We start from the raw sequence: 15,684 nt of genomic DNA, 5'->3' as shown, positions 1-15,684 counted from the left end.
ATTCAATGAAAAGAGAGGAAAAAGAACCTTGACTTTTGAAGACAGATTTTATTAGTACAAAGTAACAATATGAATAGTCTGTAATCATTTTACTTGAATCATCACAGGGTAAAGAAAGTTATTTCTTTCAAATAACCCTTTAGAGAGGGATTGAAGAGCAGTTTCAAGCAGTGTTGTTGTTTCCTTCAAATGTCAGGTATTTAGAATTGTCCCAGAGTAGAGAATAATGATTTCTAAAAGCATAGTTGGGGGTGGTGCCTGTGGCTCAAAGGAGTAGGGCGCCGGCCCCATATGCCAGAGGTGGCAGGTTCAAACCTGGTCCCAGCCAAAATTGCAAAATAAAAAAAAAGCATAGTTGGGAAACTAATGAATGCTTTTGCCCCCTACTTCTGTCTTCTGAATCGCTTTAATATAATTATCAGTCCTATTAACTCTCCTCCACGCCATCCCTTTGTTTTTCTCATATACTCTTATGAGGAAAAGGTAAGTTGCCTGACAGTGAATGTCTCAGGACTACTTATGAGGTCTAATCCTGGATCCTTCTCATCTCATTTTACTCTTGTATATCTGAGGTTTGACCTACTTTTCCAGTTTCTATCACTTAATCTTCCCTGTGATTTTGTCATCTTCTCCAGGACACTGTGAACTAGAACATCAGCTACCTAATCCTGATGGCTTTTTTTTTTTTAAAGCACCCAATTCCCCTTTTTATTCAAAAAATTGCTCTTACTAATTATAAGAGGACATTATAGATCAACAAAATTAAAAAAGATCAAGTTGTTATAAAGTCCCAAGACGTATCCTCGTGCCCTCTTTTTAGTTCTGCTTGGTTCTGAAATGTGAACCAGATTTGCCTTTTAAATGCCTTTTCCCTGACACTCTCATCCATTTCACTGTGTAGCTTCCTGAGTCCCTGATTGTTCTAGAATCTCTAAAACGTGTTTTTCACACAGGACATAAAACCAAATCTCCCCCCACTCTGTAGCTGCCCTTTCTGTTGTACCCTTTTTCCTAAGACAATCCTACGTGCCTTTATACTGGGGAGGGCACCTTGCTTTTCACTGTGTACATTCAGCAGGGTAATCATGGACCAGAACAAATCTTTTCATTCTAAACCTTTCTTCAATGCCATAAGGCAGAGCTGCATTTACTTTATATTCTGCTACCATGTCCCTATAAGTTTTTTTCTGTAGTCTGACCTACAGCCAACCACATTTCAACAAATAAATGAATTAGTCATGTCCACTGCACACTGCAGATAATTTCTTAGCCCTATCTGCCTTCTCTCTGCTCGATTTTTAAAAACTAGACAAATTCATACCTTTGAGAGTCTCTCTCCTACTACTATGTCCTTGGTTCAGTATTTATTCGAATCAGAATCCTTGGTTGCAAGGAATTAAAACCTACTTGACCGTCCTTAAAGAGATGTTTTAGGGGTTGGGATGAATACAGTCAGATCTTAAGGGAACTGTTGTTAGAAGCAAGGATTCTATCTGGAACAATGTTCCCCTAGTATTCTTTTCCAAAATGAGTTTGTTAGGCCTTTATTCACGAGGCTGGTCTCTTTTGCTCTCCATGAATTTATTTATTTATTTATTTATTTTGGAGGCAGAGTTGCACTATGTCTTCCTCGCCATGAGAGTGTCATGGTGTCACAGCTCGAAGCCACCTCAAACTATTGGACTTAAGTGATTCTCTTGCCTAAACCTCCCATGTAGCTGCTCTCCACAAATTTAATGTGGCTTTGCTTTTCCACATGGGTCCTGAAGCTCATGGAATCCGTATCTCAGTCTCCCTGAATAAATCGAAGGGTTGGGCAGGAAATTCGGATCCATCTGTTCAGTTTGTGGTGCGGGTGCAGGAGTAAGTCAGCCATATTTTTACCTGTTGAAAAGATGTTACCACATATGTAATTTTTTGCCAGAGCCACCTTTAACCAAAAGGTTGAATTAGGTTAAGCTACTTTTAGAAAGGGATTAAACTAAAACTGTGCATGTGAAAACAAGCTGTTTTAAAAATATCTGGAATGCAGGCTCTTGATATAATACCTAAAAAATATACATGTTCAGTGTATGGCAAATAGTACTTTGAAAATTGTAATGTCTCTTTTTATATCTAGAGTTCATTCAGGTACTCAGTTTAAGAAGAAATCTGCATATTTATAAATAATGGTCTGCATTTATGAAGGATATCTGGCAAGAAAGTAATAACCATTGACAACAACCTCAAAGAAGGGAGAAAATAAACTGGAGCAGGTGCTTTTATAGCAAGCTTAACCTGCAACTCTATCAGATTTGGTGGAAAAGTTCTTCTTGATCTGTAAATGCCATTTTCTGTATAAGTTGTTAACTGATACCTTTTAAATTATTTGACACACACAAAAAATAGGAAGATAATAAAACATAGATGAAAGCAAGAACAGGGATTAAAATATTTGGTAAGGTCTTATAATATTAATGTTTCTCAGTTTTTTACAAGGTACAAATTCAGTGTGGAATGTTGAGCACTTGGTTGGTTAAAGAAGGCTGACCACAATCGAAGGGTGTCCCTATGACTGAAACCCCTCCTGAAAAGATCCCTTCCCAGGGGGCTCTGCATTCTTTGTTTCTCCAGGAAGGAATCTATTTTTATTTTTGTAGATGATCGTCCAAGTCATTTCCTTTAAGAAATAATTTATAGCAGGGGCATAGTGGCTCATGTCTGTAGTCATGGCACTCTGGGAGACCAAGGCAGGAGATTCATTTGAGGTCAGGAATTTGAGACCAGTCCGAGCAAGAGGGAGTAAAGTGCCTCTCTAGCAAACAAGAGAAAAAATGATCCTGGGAGATTGAGGTTACCGTGATGGTCACACCAGGGCTCACTCGCACAAGAGACAGTGTGAGATTCTATATCAAAAAGGAAAGAAAAATAAAAAGGAGCCTCTGAAACACATATAGTCTAGCAAGGGAGAAGGAAGAGCAGGGAGAGGAATGGGGGAGGAGGGAGGGTGATTGGGGGATCTCACCTACTGTGCACAATGTGAGGGTGTTCAGCACGTCCCCTGGGCCAAGGCCTCAACTACAACTTGAACTTTACCTTTAAACTGAAAACAAGGTAACCTAAAAGTTTGTACTTTCATATTAATTGAAATAAAAAATTATATAAAAAATTAAAAAAGAATAAGAACAAAATTACGTTTATCTGCTACTTGAGCCAGGCATTTGTGTTTGAAATCTTTTCTCTTTTTTAATTTTGGAGTTTAAAATCTTCCCTTTTCCTTTTAAAAGAAACTGCAAACAACTTAAAACAGTAAAAAATAACTGTACTGGGGAAAGGGAAAAAGGCAAAGAAGATCTGAAATCATATAACTAGTCCTACCGGAAAAACTGAGTGGGCCACTAGTAAAATTCTGGGGCAAAGGCGAGTGGCTGCCTCCTTCCTCATCTTAGGGATGCTTTTGGAAGCCATAAGGGGGAGCAAAATGCACGGAAGATTGAAGACTCACCTGCCAACATAGTGAGACCTGTCTCTATAAATAAGAAGAAAATGAGCCGGGTGCAGTAGCACATGCCTATAGTCCCATCAGCTCCAAGGGCTAAGGCGGGAGGGTCATGGGAGCCCAGGAGTTCCAGGCTGCGGTGAGCTGTGATAGCACCCCTGCACTCTGATCCATAGGGCAAAGCAAGATCTCATCTCTTAAAACAAATGCAAGTTAGAGGATTAAAAATGGTACCAGGTCAAGTGAAAGGACTATCTTTCCTTTCTGAAACATATTTATTCTATGGAAAAAAAAAATCAACTTTTTTTTTTGTTCTTTGTAGCAAAGCCAGTTTTATTTGATATTCTGACTGAAGCAGTATGCATCTAAGCAATGCAATTTACGGGAAAATATAAGCCGTAATCCAGAAGCCAACACATTCTATGCATTATAGCTTTGTGTTAAAAATAAATTACTCTACACATATTTATTTATTAAGTGTGAGATGTTTTTCTGAAACTATCACCCAACCTCTAGATTCCCCTCAAGCTGTTCTTCCATGTTAAACATAGGTTGGCTTTTTCAAGTGTCTCCACCCTTAGTTGGTACACCACCCTTTATTCTCCCAGGATGAAGAGAGACTTGTTACTACACTTTCAGTGTTGGAGTCAGGACGAGAAACCATACTGAGAACTCCAATTCAGTCTGGTGTATATTAAACCAATGGTAAAATGTTTTGAAAAATGAAAAACAGACTTTTGTATATGTAGTGAAATGAAATAAAATTTTTATTAAATGTTTGCAGGAGGAAATTTAATGTCTGCCACAGATTTTAAGCCTGGCTCTGGAATCAGGATCAGAAACTGTGGCACGTAGTTGGGGGAAAGGGTAGTGTCCATTTACAGGTATCATTTTCACACAGAATGTGTGTCCATTTTAGCTCTCGCAGCTATTGTCCTTTGCAGGAAATACTCAGGTTACTAGCATCACTCCATATTCAACTGGAAACATTTCCAAGTTTCTCCCTTAATATGGATAGATTGAATTGGAAATGGCATATAGTGAGAAGTGCTTGGTTTATAGTAGGGAGAAGGGCGAGGAACCGGATGGGATGAGCTTGGATATACCAAGAAGTCATCAGGGAATTTAGTTCCCTCAAGCCTAGTTATCTGATTCCAAGGACAAAAACTGTACATTATACACTTGCCAAAGTTTTTTAGTTCAGGGGTTTCCTGAGGTTGACAAGTCTCTCAAGGATGATGTAGGTTTCACACTTGTATTTTGACATTCAAAGGAGGCATAGAGAAATATTTTCTGTAAAGGATCACACATTACCAATGGCAGTTAATCAACTCTGTTCCTGTTGTAGCCATAGGCAGTATGTAAATGAGGGTGTGTCAATTGAACTTTCTCTATAAAAACACAAAACATTCCGTGGAGAGGATCTGGCTCACAAGTATCACTCGCTGACCTCATCCTACGATATGTTACCCTGTATTGGGGTCTGTGTTCTTCTCCCCAAAGCATCAGAAATCAATCTGAGGGAGAAAAGGAGACAAAACTAAACTTTTTTTGTTTTCCTCTCATCACGGATCATAATAGTTGACAATGGTCCCACAACGTAGTTCCAATCTGTCCTAAATGGAAGTACCACTTTCCGTGGTATGCCTGTTTCTTACTTTCCATTACTGCCTTCCAATTTAGAGTATGCCCATTGGGATAATTCCTATACTATCCGTAGCTCAAGTAGAGTTGTTTTCTATACATACACATTGATTGCTTATATTTAGCTATTTTTCCCTCAATTATTTGGATTGAGCTCATATTTCTTTTTCAAACTTAGGAATCAATGGAACATTGGATTCCTATTTTGTGGTGAATATTGTGCTCTGGTTTGTGCAGAAAAAAAAAATCATACTGTTTCTGTTTTCTCTGGATGCCTCATTATGCAGCATATTGGGACTGACTTCCCAATAGCTAAAGCTCAGTGTTTTTTTGCATTAAGCCTTTATTAGTAGCATTTTGAATTAAGTTTTGAAAAAAAGACTGTATTACATGTCCTTATTATTTTAAACAGTATACTGAGTAGAGCTGTAACTTTTAGTGCCTTAAGGTTATGAAATCAACCACTGTTAATATAGTGAACTGTAATTCCATTATATTCTTAGGGGACGATGAGCGATATAGGTTTTTTTCTTTCTTTTTAATACTAAATGACTCAGGACATGCTTTCTGCACGGCATGTTTCCTGCCATTTAGATTGTTTCCCTGCTTAGTACCCATGGGATTGTGTCCAATGTTTAATCTAAGGAAAGTTATTGTGTGTGAAAAATAAACTGCATCAATCTCTATACACTAATGAATAATTTTCATTCAAAAGCTCTCCGTGAGAGTCAAGGAAGCAATTTTGGCTTTATTATTATCTGAGTTTGGAAGGGAAAGAGGTGTAAGATCTTCCCCTACTTTGGAAGAACACTTTCTTCACAATTGTGTCTACTTTTCTGAAGGGTGGCCACTGTGCCAGCAGCAGCAGCAGCAGCAGCACCAAATGCTATAATGCAGTTTTTAAGGTTAGGAAGCTTTGGCGAAGAAATTATCACAGAGAGTGGACAATCAAGAGTCGGCATTGCATGGCAGGTGAAAGTAATGTGTTCAGAGGTGTACGTGAAATGGATTGGGATGAGCTCTTGAAGATGTTTGCATGAGGCCCAACCAGGTGTGTAGGTAATATTAGAATCAGGAATATGTTGTTAATTCATTAAATTGTGACTCGGCTTTCAATTTCAGATTGGGCTGTACTTTGTATGTTTCTGAGCATCAGTTTCCAAATCTGCAGAAGGGGATATGTAAATTTGCTCTAGGCATTTTAAATGAAGATTAAATCAGCACATGAAAACCTCACTAGTAGAAGAATCTGTACCTTTGTAATTCTCAATGCACGTGTAACTCAGGTACAAAGTACTCTCCCATCCACATAAGCTGCTCTATCTGTGCTCCCACAGAGGTTCCTCTCTTCCAGTATTTAGTGGAAATCGGAAGTTAGTCCCTTCCGCACCTCTAGAGTTGTCCATGTGATCACTGCCGCTCACTGTGGTGTGTTCTTCCTCAGTGTGCAGCTCCCAGCACCTCTGTGGGCTGCACCACCACTCAGGCCCTCAGACATAAGCATATTCCAACCACTACAGGTTGGATAAAACTTTTTTTCTGGTTGAATTGAAAGTATTAAAATGGGATTACCACTTATGAAAATATTAAAAAATATATATGAAGTCAGACAACTGAGTTTGTAAACTCATCCTAGAAAAAGTGCTACATACTTCGTTGTTGAATATTACTATGGTTACCTTTGAAGTAACCTTGGCCATCTGGGCACCACAGTGACCCTCAGCAATTGTTTTGTTCTATTTGAGTTTTTCCCAATTTATCCCTATAGAAAAAAGAAAAGTGGGTAAGCAAAAGTTATGCATAAAATATAATATTCTCTGGATTCCACCCCCTCCAACCAAAAATTACACAACAAAGCCCAGGCACAACCTTAATTTCTAGACTCACTTCCATTTTTCTACCTTTCTCTAGCAATGATGTTCCTACTTATGTTCTGTTTTTGAAGACCTCTATCCATCTCTCAAGACATTTGATCCTTATCCAAGGAAGTACTTTTGCTGAGGGATCCAGCTGCCTCTTCTTGTTATATATTTCTTTAAGTAGAATCCAAATTGGACCAATGCTATGAGTCTATGGAGAATCATCATTTCTGGAAATAAACACCCCACTGTATACAGAACAGACCCAGGAGAGGGGCTGTGCCTTGTAGTTTAGCCCCCCAATAGATGTTCTCTCCAAGTCTGGTCTTCATGACTCCTTTCCATCTTTATGAGTGTCACTGAGTCTATTACTACTCTCACATTTTCAAGGAGTAGAGATCAGAATTGTAGGACACAGTTATACATATCTGCCAAGAATAAAACTAATTAACACAGACAGTAGGCTAAATCTATATTGAGGAGAAAAATAAATGTTATCCAAACTGTTTCATAATTTTTAAGGCTTTGGTCTTTTCATAGAGTCTCTTGGTTACCTTATTATGTATGGCAGTGTTTGGCTCTTTTTCTAATTGCAATGGGTACTCTTTTGAGCCTTGTGGGAATTACAAAGGAACCACATATCTCTTTATGGATGTATCTTTAGTTTCAAAAATGAAAATTTAAAGTAATTGTTCTAGTAAGGACTCAATTAAAGTCTTAGCCAAGGGCCATTATTATGCTCAGTGTCTGTCAGGGAAAAAGGAAGGAAGGTTAATTATTTCATTTACAAATGTTTGTTCATTTCCCTTTTACTTTTTCAGTCCAGAAGAATAAGTAATATCACTTGTTAGAGCTGTGTCTAAATAGATGTATATGGGTGGTGAGAGAGGCTCTGAGACAAAGGTTGGCAAATTCTTTTCTGTAAGGAGCCAGGTAATAAATATTTTAGGCTCTGGGGCCATACGGTCTCTGTCACAACTCCTCAGCTCTGCCTTCCTAGCATGAAAGCAGTCATAGACAATATGCAAATAAATGGACATGCTGTGATTAATAAAGTTTTATGTACAACAATAGGTGGTAGGCCAGATATGGCCCATGGGCCATAGTTTGCCTACTCCTTATTTAAGAGTTGCTGTTGTTAATCAATGAGGAACTTAAATACAGTATTTGGGATAAAATGCTTTTATTTATTGAGTCTATTCTGAGGATCCTTTTCTCTTTGTTTCAAATAAGATACATTGGTATGAAAATAATATTTGAAAAAAATAAATAAATAAAGATTTTTGAACTAGAGAAAGACACAGCACAATTATAAAATAATACAACAACAGTGAATTAAACCTATAAATTGTTCTCCATGGGGATCCCACTCTATGCATCCTTGCCTTTAATGGATTTGTCTGCATTGTATAGCTTTGTCTATGTTCATTTCACTTCTCATCTATCACATTTTATCTGGTGCTATTGGTATTTTGAAAATAAAGCTTTAACTGAAAGAAAATACCCTCTAAAAGCAGGTGTTTGTAGCTGTTGGATAGACATTGAGTTCTGTGTGCATGTATGAGTACATAAGTGTGTGTGAATTTTTGTTATTCTCAAGTCTCACTCGTGGGATCTCCTTGGTCTATGTACCCTTGATTCGATTTGCTTCTTTCTCCATGGTGCTGAATGGCTGAGAACTATGCCCTGATCTTAAAGAAAAGTCTGAGCCTAGAGACTTGTATCAGATTAAAAGTCTTCTTTTAACTTCACTTCTAGAGGACTTTTAAAAGATTCTCTCAGACACCCTAGCATATAGATGAGAAGATAAAAATGTGATGGAAAGGCATGCTATGAAATAAACAAGAGCACTTTCTTATTTTATCTTTGAAGAATCTGTTAGAAAATTCAAAGAAACTTCAAGTGAGTCTGAATCTATATAATACCTACCCCAAAGAATTTTCCATCCCTTGGCCTTTCCTCAAATGTATGTTAGAAGCAAAATAAGATATGAAAATGAGTTCTTGAAGTATCATAAAGCTCTCACTGTACCATACTTGATCCAAAAATATGCAGGTTGACATCTGCACTTAATGAGGTATCTGAAGCTAGATAAGATAGGAACTCAAAATTCTATCCAACCTCCAAGATGTCTTTCTACAAAGATGTCTTCTCTCATAATTATAGTATCCAGAAATATTTCCTTGCTTTGGACTTTAAATGTATTAAATGTATTGTTTCTACTTTTTACTTGGACACTTATTCACAACATCCCCACACTTTAGTAAGTGTGTTTTCTCTTCCTGATCTCTTAAATAGTGAAATATTTTATGGTTCAATCCTTCATCTTTTTCCTTTCTGTGAGGCTACACTCTCCATTGCTGATTCCACCATTCCCATACTTTTAAAGACTAGCTATAAACTGATGTTCTCCCAAATGCATATCACTAGCCTGAATTCCTTACTTGAATCTCAGACTTTTATACATTTGTCTACACCAAATCTTCTGATAATGAACTGCTCCCACTCCTCTCAATGTCTTTTCTTAGAGTTTCATTATTGTTTTTAATGTGGTCCTTCACTTTTTTTGTAGGTATTTCTTTTTCATTGAAGCTACTGTGAAGGGAATTATGTCCTTGAATAGTTTTTTCATGTCCCCAGTCCTCCATAAGAGAGCTGACCAGCTGTCCCCTGCCTGTACCTAGGCACTTGCTTTCTGTACTGGTTTTCCTCAACTCCAGACTTTTTCATTGTGCTCCTGGAATCCCTTTTTGGATAGAATCCCTAGCTAGAGGTGGCTAAAGTTCTCTTTCTCCTGTCTCACCATGAGTGGCTAGTAAGAAGATGTCTCTAGTCCATCATCTTCCATATTTGACTCCTTTTTTACAACAAACATGCATTATTTTATAATTAACCTGTTACCAGGATATCCTCCATGTCCTGGCTCTCGTCTTCCTCCTTCAGCATCTCGGTTTAAATGAGGTTCCTTTATTTGTGAGGATAGCATATTTTTTAGTGGATATTAATAATTTTTATTTCTTGTTCTGGGAAGGATGTGTTCAAAATTATCTTATTTCCTCTTACAAAGGAAAAATCTGGGTAATCATGATCGTATAAGCAGTGAGACTAAAGTAGTTGATGAAAATAAAATTGGTATAGCCACTTCCTTTCCCAATCTTTGTACATGACAATAATCAATTTTTAAATGATTAATATTTTTAATGAATTCATGAAAGCAAAATTCATATCACTTGAGCTTCTTCCTTGAATATCAGAAGGATCCTAAATATTTTTAAACAATTTGAAAATGTTGATATTTTTCTTGAATAAATGATTATTTGTTGACAATAATTCAGGGTAGAATTCAATATTAATGTGTATACTATATTCTCCTCTAACAACATAATTTTTCTCTAATCAAAGTATTAATAGTGTAAGTTGGTATATTACAATATGAAACAATTACAACATAATTATAACAAACTGTACTTTTCCAAACAGATAAAGCAGCTAAAAAGTAATTTGAAAATAGTGGCTTTATTTTTTTTAAATGTTCACAAATTTTGTAAAACAACTTGTTAGTGTATTTGAGGTGCTTGAAGTCAATAGCCTGGACCTGTTAGGTAACATCCTCCCAACTGCTCTTCTTTCTTTTTTCTCAGACGTTCCTTTCTGTGGCTTCTACATTGGTTCTATAAACAGTCTTTGTCTTTGCTTCACCTTTGGCAAGAGGTGGGGACCATCTTGGCTGAGACGCTCACATCCTGGCAAGGCAGCTGCTCAAGAATGTTGCTGCTAACCTGTCAGTTTTCTTGTCCTTTTGGAAAGGTCAGGGCTAATCCCACACTTGATTTGGAAGGGCATTTTTAGAGTTTTCTTTTTTGCCACTCACGGTAACTTTGCCTCTCATATTTCCCTAATAAATTCCTCAACTTAGGAAAATGGTAAAGAAAAATAATTAGGGATAATCACTGGTTGAGCCATGTTGGGCCACAGGGCCACCTCTGCAGTCAACTCTGTGCTTACAGATTCTGTGATGGGACCTCCTGGACAGGAGTACCCTCCTCTGTCCTTATCTCTGTTGTATGGGCAGAGGAGAAAAGCAGTTCACCCACCATGGAGCATACCATGTTTTGCAAATTAAGCAATGGGCGTCAATCACTAACACTTCACAAAATATTTGTGCCCTAAAAGTACCAAAGTGCCAAATGTAGACTTACTGCGTCTGAAATACTGTGAAAGCAGAATGCGACAAATAAATCTGTCAAAATGAAGTAGTGAAGGAAGGGAGGATCTTGGACGTCTATGGTTAAGAGTTCCGTTGCCTTTTTAAGTCATTTAAATGACCTGATCATTGAAGGTCTCTATCTGTGAAGCATGAATGATGACATTATTGCTTTGTTTTTAAAGATTGGAAGGTAGGAAACATGTCTGCATGTGGCCTGCAGTTCCTAGATCACGGTAAGCACTCAGATGGTGGCAGAGTCATCGTTATTTGTTGCTGCTGCAGAATTTTGCAGTGGAAGCACTTTTTTTCCGGGCTTCTTTATATCACTGCACATTTCATCTGAACACTCTGCCAAGACAGCGAAAGTTCTTTATCCACCTTGTAGCACAAAGGAAAAGATTGTACAGTGTGTAAAATATACATTTCTGCTGCTGCTTTTGCTTTTATTCTCATCCCTTCTGGGTTCACACTTTCTGCTTCCTCCCACTCACACCCGGCTTTCATCTCCATTTTAAGTTTTGTCTCTTCCCGTCTAGGCCCCATCTCTGACTGCCCAGTAGAGACTTTCTGCCCACCCTGGACCTGCAGTGCTCTTTCAAAATGGGGGCTCAGTTCATCAGAGTATGAGCATTAAGTTTCTAAAGCCATGGCCGGATCATGAGGATTGTCTCCATCCTGACAATCCATTTCCCCTGGGATGGGAGAGGAAAATGGTGGTTGTATAGCGAACTTGACTCTTTGCTCCTCCAAATCACACCGATAGATTGCTATGGAGTGTAGAGCAAGTAGTTTAAAGGAAAGGCATACGCCTACTATTCTGTGCAATTAAGCTTCTGTGAACCAGGATTGATTGAAGATCTGAATTTCCGAATTCTCCAGCCGTGTGTGTGTGTGTGTGTGTGTGTGTGTGTATGTTGGTGGGCGTGGTGGTGCCAGACCTAATCTTATTATGTCTTTTACATTTGGATGGTATTAGCATATTTTTTAAAAGCATGTTACTTTTCCATAAGCAGCATGTGTTCTGGAAATGCCAACTCATATTAAAATATAATTAAGAAAACGATCTTCTTCTCCTCAAAGATAGTGCATTTTAGATTCAATATACATACTTTGCTACTTGCAACATTGAATCCATTCCATTTTCTGGTCATGTGCTTTGGTAGACCAGATCAAACAGAGGCCCAGTATAAATGGCAGCCACTTGATGCACCCTGGTTAGATATCTGCAGGACTAAATATAGCTTTTGTCTGTGATTGTACAACTTAGTTACTATTTTCAATATGGAAAACCTCCTTAATAAAAGACAATCACATAATTCTCTTAGCAGAGTAACTTGTTAAGTACTTTTTGATGATATTGGAATAAAAATATCCCACATTATATAATTGAGAGTGTTTGACAGTGATTTATGCATTTGTAACACCTTAAGACTTTGCCATTAACAAGTGTCATCCATGTCAAAACATAAAAAGATAATTACTTTGTGGAAAGAGATGTTACCCAAGTAATTCTTTAAAAGTGTATGTTACTTCCAATAAAACTGAAATTGCTTGCCATGGCCAATGAGAAAGCTCCTTGCCGTCATCAGTGCATAATCTTAATCTTAATGAGGTCCCAATCACATTTGGCTGTCACAGCCTTTTAAATATCTCCTAGGTCTGTTACTTGGTTCCATTAATTAGTATGTATATTTTCAGGAGCCTAAAATAGATATCATATTAAGCAGAAGATTTTGAGATGTGTTCTTGACATCTTATTTGGTTCTTACACTATTCACAGGCTAGAGCAGCTTAAGCATTAGTTGAACAGCCTTCCTTAGTCTGATAAGACAGAGAACATATGCTAGGCACATTCAGTAACTCTACAAGAGAGCCTATTAACGTTTTCTTTTTTTTTAAAGGTTTTAATAGGGATAAAAACCATAATTGTCTTTAAGATCCACTATCCATATTTCCGGTATTTTGGTGAGGAGATGGTGACGTGTGGAGAGCCTGCTACTGGCTTTGATGAATTCTATCAGTTCTCTGGGTGAGGCATCTCAATTGGGAGCCGGCTTTATAATCTCTACTGAAAGCCATATGCTAATTCTACCGGAAGGGTTGATCAGCACTTGGTAATAATAGTCAAAGAGTGTGTTTCTCTTTGATTTTGGAGGGAAGAGGCTCTGGAAAATAAAACCAGCTTCCCCGGAGCAGCTTGTAGTTTAAAAGTCTGCCTCAGAGCCTTTATGCTCCAGTGACATATTTCACTTTTAAATTTGGCTAAGCAAAAGCATATGAGTGACAAATGTGTGGTGGAAGCGTGTCACTACAGGTCGTGTTTCAGGGGTGTATCTCAGCAGCTAGTGAATGTAACGTACCTTGGTACATTTTCTGAGGCATTCAAGTGACAATAACAACTTATACAGTTCCATCTGAGTCACAGAACATGTTACAAATATTAAAATCAGCTTATCTTTATTTAAAACAAAAGTCAGTGTTTCTGTGATGAGCTTTCAAATGGCTGTCAAATATCAACTTTGTACTTCTTATTTCAACAGTTATAAATAGCACTCTAAATAAATCATAGTTCTCAGTGCGATATTAGCATCTTCAATCAAGGTTTTAGGGACTGTATATTTAAGAAAGAAACAAAAAAATGATTGTGACACGTTTGAAGAAATATTATTTGATAATAGTAATAATTCTTCTTACAAAAATAGTTTTATTTGCAACTCTACATAATACAAAATAAGGTTCCAGATTATATAATTGAAAAATAGCAATAGTTTCAGGGTCCTGAATAGTCACTTCTTTAAAGTGGGAATTATTTTAAACAGTTTTTAACAAGCTTTTTACTTTTATCATTTTTAATTTTTACAAATTTTTAATAATTATGGGTAAACAAAATTTATATACCTTTATTGGGTACATGTGATATTTTGATACAGGCATAGAATTGAATTGATCAGATCACAGTAATTGGGGTATCCATCATTTCAGGCATTTATCATTTCTTTGTGGTAGGAACACTTTTAAAAATTATTTTAAAGTATACTCTCAACTTCTTGTTTATTACAGCCACTTTGTTGTGCTATCAAATATTGTTTATTATACTGAACTATCTAACTATATTTTTGTACCCATTAACAGTCCCCACTTTATCTCCTCCTAACCACCACCTTTCTCATTCTCTGGTGACTTTTTCTACCCTCTGGCTCCATGAGATCAATCGTTTCTAACATTTAACTTCCACATACGAGTGAGAATATGACTCTCTGTCTTTCTGGGCCTGGGTTATTTCACTTAATATAATATTCTCCAGTTCCATCATGTCATTGCAAATGGCAGGGTTTCATCATTTTTTATGGCTATATAATATTCCATGGTGTATAGGTACCATACCTTCTTAATCTATTAGGCAATTTTTATTTTATACAACATAATTATGTTTTCTACAATTCATGAGACAATGTGTACTCTAGCAGGACCAATCCCTCTCCACAAAGTAAGAAAGCTAGTTTATAAAATAGTGCAAATTTGCATTCTTTTTAGAATAAAAAACATTCTTCTTGTATTTATTTATAGATTTAGATGCTAAAATTATTATTTTAATTTTTTTAGAGATGGAGTCTTTCTATGTTGCCCAGGCTGGTCTTGAATGTCTGGCTTCAAGCCGTCCTTTCATTTGATCTCATAAAGTGCTGGGATTATAGTTGTGAGCCACCACATCAGCCCTAAAGAAATTTTTGTTGATATATTCCACTAGAAGAGCTGAACTCAGAGATACATTTAATGAAATAAAATAGATGAAACTATAAAGTGTTTAACAAACAGCAAAAACTGTAAACAGCTCAAATCTTTCTACCTCAGTGATCCTTCTATTACAGCAGATCCAGCAAAGCAGAGTATTTTGTACCTAGAGTCAGTAAAAAATTTTTCACTATCCTGATAACTTAAATAGGAAAATAAGCATTTTGGATTGACGCCTTTCCTACCTATGATAGCTAACAATTTTAGTGATCAACTGAGAGCCCAATTTGGAATTTTGTCTTGAATGATGTTCTATGAAGCAATTCTAAATAACAAAATTCAAAATACTTAAGTTTAATGATTAAAGTTTGTTCTGTGATTCAAAGATTTAGTTGTATGTATAGTTTTCATTTCAAATGTTTACCATGAGAAAGATGTCATAATAATGGTAGCCTCAAATAAACTTGCTAATTACATAAACTTATTTTAAAGGATGCAAATACCTCTTGTCCATGGGTCTTATCTGGTTTGAATAATGGTGTTCTATGATGTAGTGTTAATTATCCTGTAAATAATCAATGTTTTAATAAATATTAAAACACTAAAAATGTTCAAGTGGCTTTTTTGGAGGAGTAAGTTAGCATAAACATTTTTAAATTGTTGATCGCTACTTGAATCTTTGTGCTGGAATATTAAAATGTTCTGCTACTGGAGGAAATTAAACTGAGAATAAAGATAAAAAGCTTTAATATAAGCAGTATCCA

This window comes from Otolemur garnettii, unplaced genomic scaffold, assembly GCF_000181295.1.
Source record: "Otolemur garnettii isolate 467f Iridium unplaced genomic scaffold, OtoGar3 scaffold00034, whole genome shotgun sequence".
Lineage (NCBI taxonomy): Eukaryota > Metazoa > Chordata > Mammalia > Primates > Galagidae > Otolemur > Otolemur garnettii.
This window is presented reverse-complemented; position numbering follows the sequence as displayed.